This window comes from Sceloporus occidentalis, unplaced genomic scaffold (assembly GCF_023333645.1).
Source record: "Sceloporus occidentalis isolate IW3139 unplaced genomic scaffold, rSceOcc1.0.p SCAF_3, whole genome shotgun sequence".
Classification (NCBI taxonomy): domain Eukaryota; kingdom Metazoa; phylum Chordata; class Lepidosauria; order Squamata; family Phrynosomatidae; genus Sceloporus; species Sceloporus occidentalis.
The window spans coordinates 44,372,623-44,384,286 of record NW_028316983.1 but is presented as its reverse complement, the minus strand read 5'-3'; positions in this window follow the sequence as shown (position 1 = coordinate 44,384,286).

Genomic DNA, 11,664 nt, shown 5'->3' with positions numbered 1-11,664 from the left:
ACTGGATTAAACTAAAGAACAAAAAATGCTTATGCATGGTATAAAAAAACATGTTCACAAAGATTTAACCCACCATTTTGTCCACAAAACATTGTTGAAAACATGGGAAGAGACCAAAAACCTATTTTACAGAGAAATACCAGGATGGGTCTCCCCGGAGGAAGCCTTCTTTGGAAGAAGCAGCAAATGAAATGATTGGCTGAGATACAAAGATTTCATTAAGAAAAATATTCAGAACCAATGAGAACAAAAACCAATACAAGAAATAGAAAATGTAGATATTAAACAGCATTGGTTCCTGTTAAAACAGCTACAAGATGGGTTCAAAAGAGATCTAAAGGAGGAAGACTTCACAATCAAACAAAATGAACTGGACAAAATATTAGAATAAAGCAAAGAAAAAACAAGTTGAAGACTCTACTATTAGAAAGAAAACTGAAACAAGATGCCATAAAACACTATGATCCCTGTGGGCGCAAGATATAGGGAAACCTCTGGAATTGCAAAGCTGGCATTTAGCAGGATTAAGAACTTCATGAATGTCAAAGCATTTGTGAAAATTACCTTAAAAAGGCATATCACTGGCACCTAATGCCAGAAAAATACCAAAAACACATAAAAAGAGTAATTATAACTGCTCAAAATGTGAAACCGCAAAAGGATCTTGGATCCATGTATGGTGACATTGCTCAAAAATGAGCAAATTTTGAAAAAAACATGCATTTATACATATGTAAGATCTTAAAAATAAACTTCAAATTAATTCAAGAAGTGTATCTGTTAAATATGACAGACAAAATATCTGACTTTCAAGCAAGAAAGAAATGGAAGCAAATCTTATACATGATATCAATAGCAAGGATTAACTTGCTACTGCAAAAAAGTGGAAACAAAAAGAGACCAAACATCGACAAATGGCTAATAGGTTTATAAGATGTCATTGAACTAGACAAATTAACACAAACATTCAATGGAAAACTTGTAGACAAAACTGAGAAAGAATGGGAAGATTTAACAAAATTTTGTAGAAATAAGTGGAAGTAGAAACAGATTAACGAATAGTCAAACACTAAAAGATGTAATACAAATATGCGTTTTCAGTGTGAGAATAAGAAAGCATAAAGCACTGAAGAGATCTATTATTCTTAAGAAAAGTAGTTTAAACCTAAACAACTAGACCAACTGAAGGAATGTATGGAGGTCCTTCAAGAAGACAGAACAGAAGATAGAAGAAGAAAAACAGTAAAAGCTATATTTACAAATTACCTTTAAGATTTGATATTTTATAAATATTTAAACAACCTTTATAGTGCTATCACACTGAACAGGCTGGATGGCCATCTGTCGGGGATGCTTTGATTTAGATTTCCTGCATGGTAGGGGGTTGGACTGAATGGCCCTTGCGGTCTCTTCCAACTCTATGATTCTATCAAAGTAAAAATGTCAAAGAGCCTTTCTCTTTTTTTATTCTTTGAATATCTGTAAAATGTAAAGCTACCTTATTGACAAACAGGCACTGGTAAAATGTTTTTATTGCAATAAAAATAAAGTACAAAAAATTGTTTGGTTTTTTTTTCAAGAAGAAATGCAGACTATTTTTAATACCACACTTTCATAATACTCCATTCAACAGCCAAAAACAAATATGAACCATGGGTATTTATAATAATAATAATAATAATAATAATAATAAAGATTTATTTCTAGCCCGCCCAATCACAAAAAATCCGGGCGGGTTTCAACAATAAAATGCATCAAGTTACAATAGAGTTTAAAAAAAAAACCCTAGACCTACCCCCCCCCCCATTCCCAGTACTAAAACAGAATTAAACAGTTAATAGCATAAAACATTAAAAACATTTTTAAAAAAGGCAGAAACATAGGTGGGGAAGAATAGACAGATGAGGGGACAAATATCTCTATATCTGGGGAGGGTAACTAAGTTGGAAAGGCCTGCCAGAAGAGATCTGTCTTGAGTGCTTTCTTAAAAGCTGTCAGAGTGGGAATGTGACGGATCTCCTCTGGCAGGTCGTTCCATAGTTTTGGAGCAGTAATAGAAAAGGCCTTCTGGGAAACTGATGTTAGCCTAGATTTTTTGGCTGTAATAGATTTCTATATCCATTATGAAACCAACAGCAATATTCTAGTGGATTTACAGTTCAAACAACATATAATACAACTGTACAAAGAGGGAAAGAAATCTACAAAACACAGGCAATGCTAATTCATTTTGCTACCCAGAAAAGCTATGTTAAGGAAATATTTGAACATGGGAAAACTAGAATTGTTTTAAGTGTGACCTGCAGCTTAAAATTGAAGGCACAAATATGGGAAAGGGTGGAAAAACAAATTACCCAGAAAACATTTTTAAGTGGCATTTTTTTTTATTTGGGGAGAACTATCAAGAAGGAAAATGAGGAAAGTATAGCCAACAAAAGGTCAACGCAGAGCTTTTAAAGCAAGTTATACAGAAGAGATTAAGAAACCATATGAAGCTTTGATTTGTTGATGTTAGCAATATGAAGCATATTTTATACAGCAACATTAAAAAAACCACATTGCTGTGATACCTTTATGAGGCCAACCAAAAGGTACAAAGTACATTATAGACTTCTTCATTGAATGTGTTAAAAGTCATTTCAGGGGAAGAAATGTAATGAAGGAAGGTCACAGAGCTACATCTTTCTTGAGATGTTAAAGATGAGTTTAAGATGGTAGTTGAGGGAGGTTTGGTGCAGGTAAAGACCACACCATTGCTAGCTATGAGGCATTTGGGACATAAAAGCTAAGCAAAGCAGTAAACCTTTTTTCTCCATTGTTGGAAACAAGGCAATGGGATCCAGCCCATAACTGCCCTGTGTAATACAAGAAGTAGCTCTGTAGGCAGAACAAAGTGAACTTCTTGAGAAGCCTCTGTACTGGGTTAGATATATAGTTCACCAAGTTTTGTCTAACAAGCAGGCTGTGTACCATCACCAACCAAGTGGCATAGTTGGTGTCATTTAACTTGGCAAAGTTCATTGTTGCCATAACTCCAGCCATAACTCCAGACTTTTTCCACACAAGTCACACAAAATGAAAAACTTTGCCCTGTGGACTGTATCTTTGGTCATGCACAAAAACAAAATAAGTCAAATATTCAGTGCTTGTTCCTTTAAAAACTAGAACAAAAAACAAAAACTTAAGCACTGTTCAAAAATGGGTTCAAACTGGCACAGACTGGGCCCATAACCCATTGTTGGTTCCCTTCTGTGTACTGGAAGTGTGCAGTGACACAAACAAACTAAGCCCAAACAGGTGCCAACATTCAGCACTGAGGTGCTTGACCTCAACAGCAGAGAGCAGAAGCACAACCCAGTGTGCAGTATTTGGCAACCAGACATCGACCAACCTGAAATAAGGCAGACACAGTTGTCTTCTTCCAAAGTCCTTGGAGGCTTTTATCTTCCAGTTGCAACATGTACAACAAAAGCTTACTATCCAAACACACCAAATCTACTATCCTCAACACCTACTCCAGATTTCAGAGTCCTTATATACATAACTAATTACAAAGGATTGGCACCTGGTATTTCCTCCATATAAAGCTATATAATTATTTTTATATTCCTTAAAGGGACATTTAACCCAACTCAGGATCACCCAGTGGGTTTCATGGCTGAGAGGGCCATGAAACCTGTTCTCCAGAGTCATAGTCTAATGTTCGAACCCCTACACCATGCTGGCTCTCAGTGTCCCAATGTAAAGGCTCAGTTTAATTCACAAAGAAATACACCACCCCACCCCCCCAAAGAATCAGGGATCCCCTAGCATGGCAGGTGTCCAACAATGGGACAAGCCTCTGCTGCTGTTTACTGATTGGGGAAGGAAGGGAGGGAGAAAAAATTTAGATGAAGGTGAAATTGATCTTGGCAAAGAGGAGAAGAAATGAGAGTTTACTCACAGATGGAGTGCACCTTCTTTTTCCTTCCTTTGGAAGCCCAAGAATTAATTGTCTGAATTGCCTCCTCCCTCTTTCCCTTCCCCACCAGAAAGCAAGAACAGTGTCTCCCAGGAGGTGTTCTGTGTGGAGTGTGTGGAAAGGCCTAGAGACGATAGTTCCCTGCATCCCATCCAAAAAGAGACTTCCATGTACATAAGCCATTTACACATGTATTTGAGAGACATTATGGGGTGGTAGTTTGAGCACTGGACTACATTTCTGGAGACCAGGAATTGATTCCCCACTCACTTGTGGAAACCCACTGGATGATCTTGGGTAAGTCACATACTCTCAGCCCCACAAAACCTCATGATGGGTTCATCTTAGGGTTGCCATAACCTGGAAATGACTTGAAGGCACACAACAACATGTCACCAGCAGGATGCTGTCCAGTGTCAATCAATTTTCTTATCCAGTCATAAGACTGAGGTCCAAAACACACTGCAGAGATCATCCAGTTTGGGACTGCTTTAACTGCCCTGGCTCCATGCTAGGGAAGCGTGGGAATTGTGGTTTATTGTGGCAACAGAGCTCTCTGACAGAGAAGTCTAAATGTCTCACAAAACTACAGTTCCCAGAATTCTCTAGCATTGAGCCAGGACAATTAAAGCAGTCACAGACAGGATTATTTCTGCACTGTGTTTTGGACCTGTGTTCACTCAGTGTGTGAACCCACTGACATTTACTTCTGTAATTGTCTTAGCATACATATATAGGGACAAATGTTTCTTGCATTCCAATATGACAAATACAGGCTAGTACTGTATTATAGCTTATTGTATTATTTTGCTGTATCTGAAACATAAAACAGAGATGTACCTAGGATTATCTGTAGCCATTGTAAAATTCCCCAGAAGTACATCTCTTCACAAATGCTCTTTACAAAGATAAAATCGAATATACTGAATGTGCTGAAAATGAACCATTTTAGGTGAGGTGTTTGTGCACATGGCTGGGTTTAAGCATGTTATTAAAGTTTATAGGCTTTTTCCTAGCAAGGATGAGTTCTTGATGATGTCTGGAGAAATCAAAACTGATACAGCAGTCTGGAGAAAGAGACACATAACAGGCAAGATGTGTAGCAGTGACACAAGATGTCTAGAACTGGATTCATATCCTTCAGGACCCTGGACAGGTCATATGAAAGATGCTTCTTGCAATAAAAGCAGAGTGCAGAGTGAACCTTTACATCTTCCTTTAGCTAGCTTGCTCCTCTAGGCTTTGCCTCCCACTGCTAGGAAGCCCTGGTGGTGCAGCAGTTAAATGCAGGGACTGCAACCACAAGGTTGCAAATTCGATTCCAGGGGCTCCAAGGTTGACTTAACCTTCCATCCTTTCATAGATCAGTAAAATGAGTGCCCAGTTTATCGGGGGCAATTGGCTTATAGATTGCAAACCGCTTAGAGAGTGTTGAATTCACTCATAAGCGGTATAGACATGTAAATGCTAATACTATTGCTAGAAAACTGAGATATCTAGAGTGGAGCCCTCTTGTTAGCAGAAAACTAGCAGTATATTATGTCTATGTCCTCATAGGACACACATTGCCTGACCTTGTACACAGACTCAGCGGTACATGAGACCCTTAGGAAGGACAGATCGTCAGTGGACATCTTCTCAGGAACTACAATCCCTGGGACTCAAATTCTGAGGTTTCAAATTTTGATTATTCCTTAGTTCCTAGTTCTAGTCTCAGGTGTCAAGATCCAAATTTTGCACTGTGTTGTGCTCTTGTTGTTGCTAAAATGCTTGTAGCTCAACACAACAGTAAAAAGCCACCTAAACAGAACAACCCTATGTATGTCTACTCAGAGGTAATATGTTGGTCTGGAACCTGACTCTACTGAGTATGATTCCGGTGACCCTTTCCCCTATCAATCAGTTTTCAAATCATTGCTTGAAATCTGTTTTGTGCCAGTGAGGCTCACTAAAGGCTAGCTCAGTCAGCACTGGGGAAATGTTTGGGGTAGAAAAAGTGTTGTGCTGCTTTCAGCACTATATAGCAAGGATAGCAACTCCAGTGAGGGCATGAGCTCTGTATAAAACATTTCTATCCTACCTCTTTTGGTCTTTTGCCACCTAGAGTCCAGTGATGGGTATGCAATCTTGGCTCATAATATAAGATGCTGAGGGAATCACCTCTCTCTTGCTTGCATTAATAACATAACATTAATAATGATCACAAAACATCCTCTTTGGGGGGTTTGAGTTGGAACCCAATTTAAGGGGCATCACATCTGAGAGATGACTAGAACTTACAATTAGATGTTAGATATTCTGAGCATATTTGCATTTAGGTATATAGAGTGGTTCACTGGTTTGGTTGGAGATTGCTGTGTTTCAGTTTTATAAGTTGCACATTTTAATAATAATAATAATAATAATAATAATAATAATAATAATAATAAACAACTTTATTTATATACCGCTTTTCCGATGATCAAAGCAGTGTACAAAGAATACGGGTACATACAGATTAAAAATATAAAATCCACAAATCTCAATATACATAAAAACACACAGCCAAGAGTCTTTTCAGTCAATGATGTGTAAGTCTATCAAGAGTAATGACTACAAAGAGTCAGACAGATATGCCAGTCGAAATAAATGTGTCTTCAGAGTCTTTTTAAAGGCATCCAAAGTGGAGCAGGCTCGGATTTCATCAGGAAGATTATTCCAGAGAGTAGGTGCTGTCGATGTAAATGACTTCTTGTGAGTTGTTGACAACTTCAATCTTGGACATTCTAATAAGAATTTCCCTGATGTTCTTTTTACTCTTTTACAGTCAGTTTTAAGCTAGATATTTTCTGAGTAGACATGCCTAAGGACATTGTGTAAGACTGAAACCCTATGAAGACTTATTTGGAAACAGGCTGCTCAAACTCAGTGGCATATGCTTCCAGGAAAACTTTCACAAGATCACACTTGTTACTATGAATGACTGAGGGGATTTCTTCATATACTATTAATGGTGTCATTCTGTGTATCAGATATTGTTAACCTGTTATGTGCATTTATTTGAACTGCTGGTATAGTTTAAATGAGCTACTAATTAACTGTTGCGCTGTCACTGCTTTGTTGTAATGTATTTAATTTTTATGCTAGTGCACTATAGCTATTGTAGTTCATTATGTGTGCTGTTATTCTAAGCAAAATTTTGTAATTTTGATATGATCCACTTTGAGCACAATGTATTTGGTAGAAATTTGACATAAACATAGTATACTAAGAAATCTTGCAGCACCTTTAAGACTAACTACCCCAGCCCAGGATTTCCTCTGCCCCATCTCGCATTTGCCCCTTTTCACTCGCTGCCCCTCACTCCTGGAACCTTCTTCCCCCACGAGCAAGGGCCATCACTTCATTAACCAGCTTCAAAACAGAGTTAAAGACCATCCTGTTCAGAGAAGTGTTCCCAGGCATTGTGTGATTATCATTTACTATGTGATGTTCTTTTGTTCTCTGTTTTATTGAACCATTTCCTGTATTGCTATGTATTTTAGATGTATTTTCCTATTATCTCTTAGATTGTACGCCATAGGCAGGCTTTCTCTTATATATTTATTGTTTTATGTACAGCACTGTGCAAATCTACAGAATAATAATAATAATAATAATAATAATAATAATAATAATAATAGATGAAAGTTGGTAGCATGAGCTTTCATAGACTTGAGCCTACTTTCTCAGATGTGGAAAGCCCAGCTACAGACAAAGTTCAAGGACCACTGTTCTTAGGTCCATCAGGTTTTGAGGACTTCAGAATGGTCTTTCAACAAAAATATTACAAAAGAATTACAAAAGAACAAAAAGATTACAAAGAGAAATAACAGAACTGGAATATATCAACAAACTGCAGTCCATCAGCAGTGGGTTGAACAGAGACAATGGTTTCCAAGCACACTGCACACACTATAACACTAGCTAACCCCCACCTCCAGTGTCATGGGAGCTCTCTTGACCAGTTCATCGCATCTTCTTTTTGGCTCCCATAGTGCATCTCAATACTTATTCATCTGGTTAGCTACTAACCCTAACTTTAGATAACATCCATGCCTTGTCCCGTTAGTCTCAAAGGTGCTACAAGATCTCTCTACGCACTGATTCTACAGACTAACCTGGCTATATCTTTGAATTCTATCGTTAAAACTGAATTTGTCACCTCATCTCCACACTCACAATTTTATATTGTTATGAACATTCTCTCACACAGCCAGCATATATAGGTCTATCCTTGAGCTTTCCATTCCACCACATGCACCTGAGGAAGTAGGCTCAAGTCTATGAAAGCTCTGCTATCACCATCTAGCTTTCACGTAAAGAGATCTTGTAGCACCTTTGAGACTAACTGAAAGAAAGAAATTGGCAGCATGAGCTTTTGTAGATTTCAATCTACTTCCTCAGATGCATTCTATCTTTTAGTTAGTCTCAACTAGCTGTAAGATCCCTTTGCATACTGATTTTTCAGACTAACATGGCTATGTCTTTGAATTTTATAAACATAGTATGATTACACTGATTAGAAAAGCTGGCTGCCATGTATGCAGTCTGACTAGCCAAATTTCTTATAAACAAGTATTTTAACTGTGTGTGTATGTGTGTGTGTGTGTGTGTGTGTGTGTGTGTGTGTGTGTATATATATATATATATATATATATATATATCACATATTCACATTTTCCCAAAACACCATCCTCCTTCTCTATACATTTCAATTTTAAAATGTTTTAATCCTTAAAATATGTAAAATATATGCAATAATTTTTTGAGATTACCTTTTTTTTTCTTTTTCTTTTTCTTTTTCTTTTTCTTTTTTTTTTCCTTTTGCTGTGTTTCATGTATTCCAGTGGCGTGTGAATTACATAAGTCTCATCTTTAGTCCAATTTGGAACCCACCTCTTCATGGTGTATTGCATGTTTGTATGTAGCACTGCAACTAGTATGGCCCTTCCCAGTACTGAGATATAACCAAATCAGCTAAAGATGAATAAGACAAACAATGCTAAGAAATGCAGGGCTCACTAATATTTACTGCATCAGGAAAAGGAGAAGTTCCTCCTTTCTCCTACTCCCTATTCCACACATAGAAATTATTGGCTTAGTAGTTGAAATCTGCAACACTGACAATGGCACAGTGTCCTTCAATGCATCTGGTGACAGCAGGCTAGGAGATGCTAGCTTGTGGAACACACTCCCTCGGAGTGTAGTGGAGTCTCCTTCTTTGGAGGTCTTTAAGCAGAGGCTGGATAGTCATCTGTCAGAGATGCTTTGACTGAGATTTCCTGCATGGCAGGGGGTTGGACTGAATGGCCCTTGTGGTCTCTTCCAACTCTATGATTCTATGATTCTATGCTGCATGGGCTGTGTTGAGCTCTGCTCTCCAGGAGAGAGGAACGGCCAGCAAATTCAGGCTAGTTGCGTCCCAGCATCTGCTGCCTGAGATGATTGCCTCATTCTGCCTGTTGGAATGGCAAGGCCATATGTGACAGGAAGGGACAATTCCTTATTCCTCCTTAGACTGGCTCACAGTCTCACCTTAATAAAATGCCCTGCCTGTGTTCTTTCCTCAGCATTATCTCCTTCCAATCACAGTAGACACCCTTTCTGTGTAAGAGGTCTAAAAACTCCCAATGCTTACTCCTGTGCCCAAATAGGTTGGTTTAGTTGGTAGTGTAGTGTGTTTCTGAATTACCACACTGGCAGTGTTAGTGATTATATGAAAACAAATGGTAACTTTTAGTGTAGTAACAAATATGTGTTAATCATGTTCCAACTCAATACCCCTTTAGTTATATCCAGTGTCAGCTCACTAGCTGGTTATATAACCAACATATCTGTTTCACGTACTACTTCCTTTGAGCCTTTTATCACACCAAAACACACAACCCCAGCCCCTCCCTTTTGAAGGTATTGGTTCAGAGCTCACTGAGGACCCTCTGTGCTAACACTCCTCCCTCTTTAAACCGACAGGGCTTCCCCCTCTCCTTTTTCTGGGTTCTTACCTCCCCATACAATTCCACTCAGATAGTTGGATGCTTCATCTACCCAGTCACTCATGGCAAGTTTCATAGAATCATAGTTGGAAGAGACCACAAGGACTACCCAGTCCAACCCACTGCCATGCAGAAACTCACAATTAAAGCACCCCCAACAGATGGCCATCCAGCCTCTGTTTAAAGACCTCCAAAGAAGGAGACTCCACCATTCTCTGAGGGAGTGTGTTCCACTGTCAAACAGCTCTTACTGTCAAGACGTTCCTCCTAATGTTGAGGTAGTCTCTTTTCTTGTCACTTGAATCCACTGCAATGTGTCCTGTTCTTTGGAGCAGCAGAAAACAAGCTTGCTCCCTCCTCAATATGGCATCCCTTCAAATATTTAAACAGGGCTATCATATCACCTCTTAACCTTCTCTTCTCTAAGCTAAACATCCCCAGCTCCCTGAGTCTTTCCTCATAGGACATGGTTTCCAGACCCTTCACCATTTTAGTCGCCCTCCTTTGGACATGCTTCAGTTTCTCAACATCGTTTTTGAATTGTGGTGACCAGAACTAGACACAGTATTCCAGGCACAAGTTTGGTTGCAACTCGCTAGGCAAGGGGGTCTCTGTCACACCATGATCTTACTTAAAACATGATCTGACAGGGATTTCATATACCCTTGAATACCTGGGTCCACACTATGCATGTAAGGATATAAAGGAGGAAAATATAATTCTCCTCTCTTTTTACAGTGACATGAGGCTATCTCAGATTACCATCTCCACCGCCACATCTCCTTGTAAGAAAAAGAATGGTTGTTCATTTAGATCATAAAAAGCACCACCCCCACCCCAAGTGGCCCTACTTTAATGTCATTCTTGAGAAGAAATATGGTAGGTCTGGAAGGCTCAGTAGAAATGCTATTAATTCGTTGTATTGGAGCAAACTATTTTGATAAAAATGCTGATGGAATTCAGAGTTACTGGTAGAATAATACAAATGTTTTTTGAGACTCTGTGTAGTCTGTAGTCACCATTCAGAACAAAGTCGCTGAGACAGACAGAAGCAGTAGTTTCATTATATTTTCCCACTGCCTGTTATGTTCTGGTTACAGCTGACACTACTACAACACTCCAGCCTTGCATTTAAATATATTCCTTGATGCCTGAAATGAAATCTGTGTGAGTTCAGGGACTACTAACATCTCTGGATAATGGGGAAATCGTATCGTTCATCCTCATGATGTCTCAAATGGCAGACATGAGTCTGAATATTACATTTTCCGTAATGCAAGTTTACATCTGCAGGGAATGTACCATCCCAGAAGAAGAAAAGAATACAAAGTTGAGTATAAACATTTCCAGAACAAATATAACTCCTTTCCCTTGGGCAAAGTAAATCCAGATACCACTCCGTGCTTTTTCTCTCGGCTCTCCCTTCTATCTCCAGTTTTTAAGAGTGTAAGCCTGAGGGCTGAGACATTTTGATTTTTGCAAGCCACTTTAGGAACCCTTTTAATGATTATTTTTTACAAGTGATTAAAAAAATTCTTCCAATAAATATAGGTAATATATGAATAAAGGACATTTCTGGTATTTACATATGAATGCCATATTTTCCACTGAAATGTTCACACTTCCTTCTTTCAGTGTATGTATAAAACTGCCGCTTTACAGAAGCGAAAGGTAAAGAACGGAAATTTG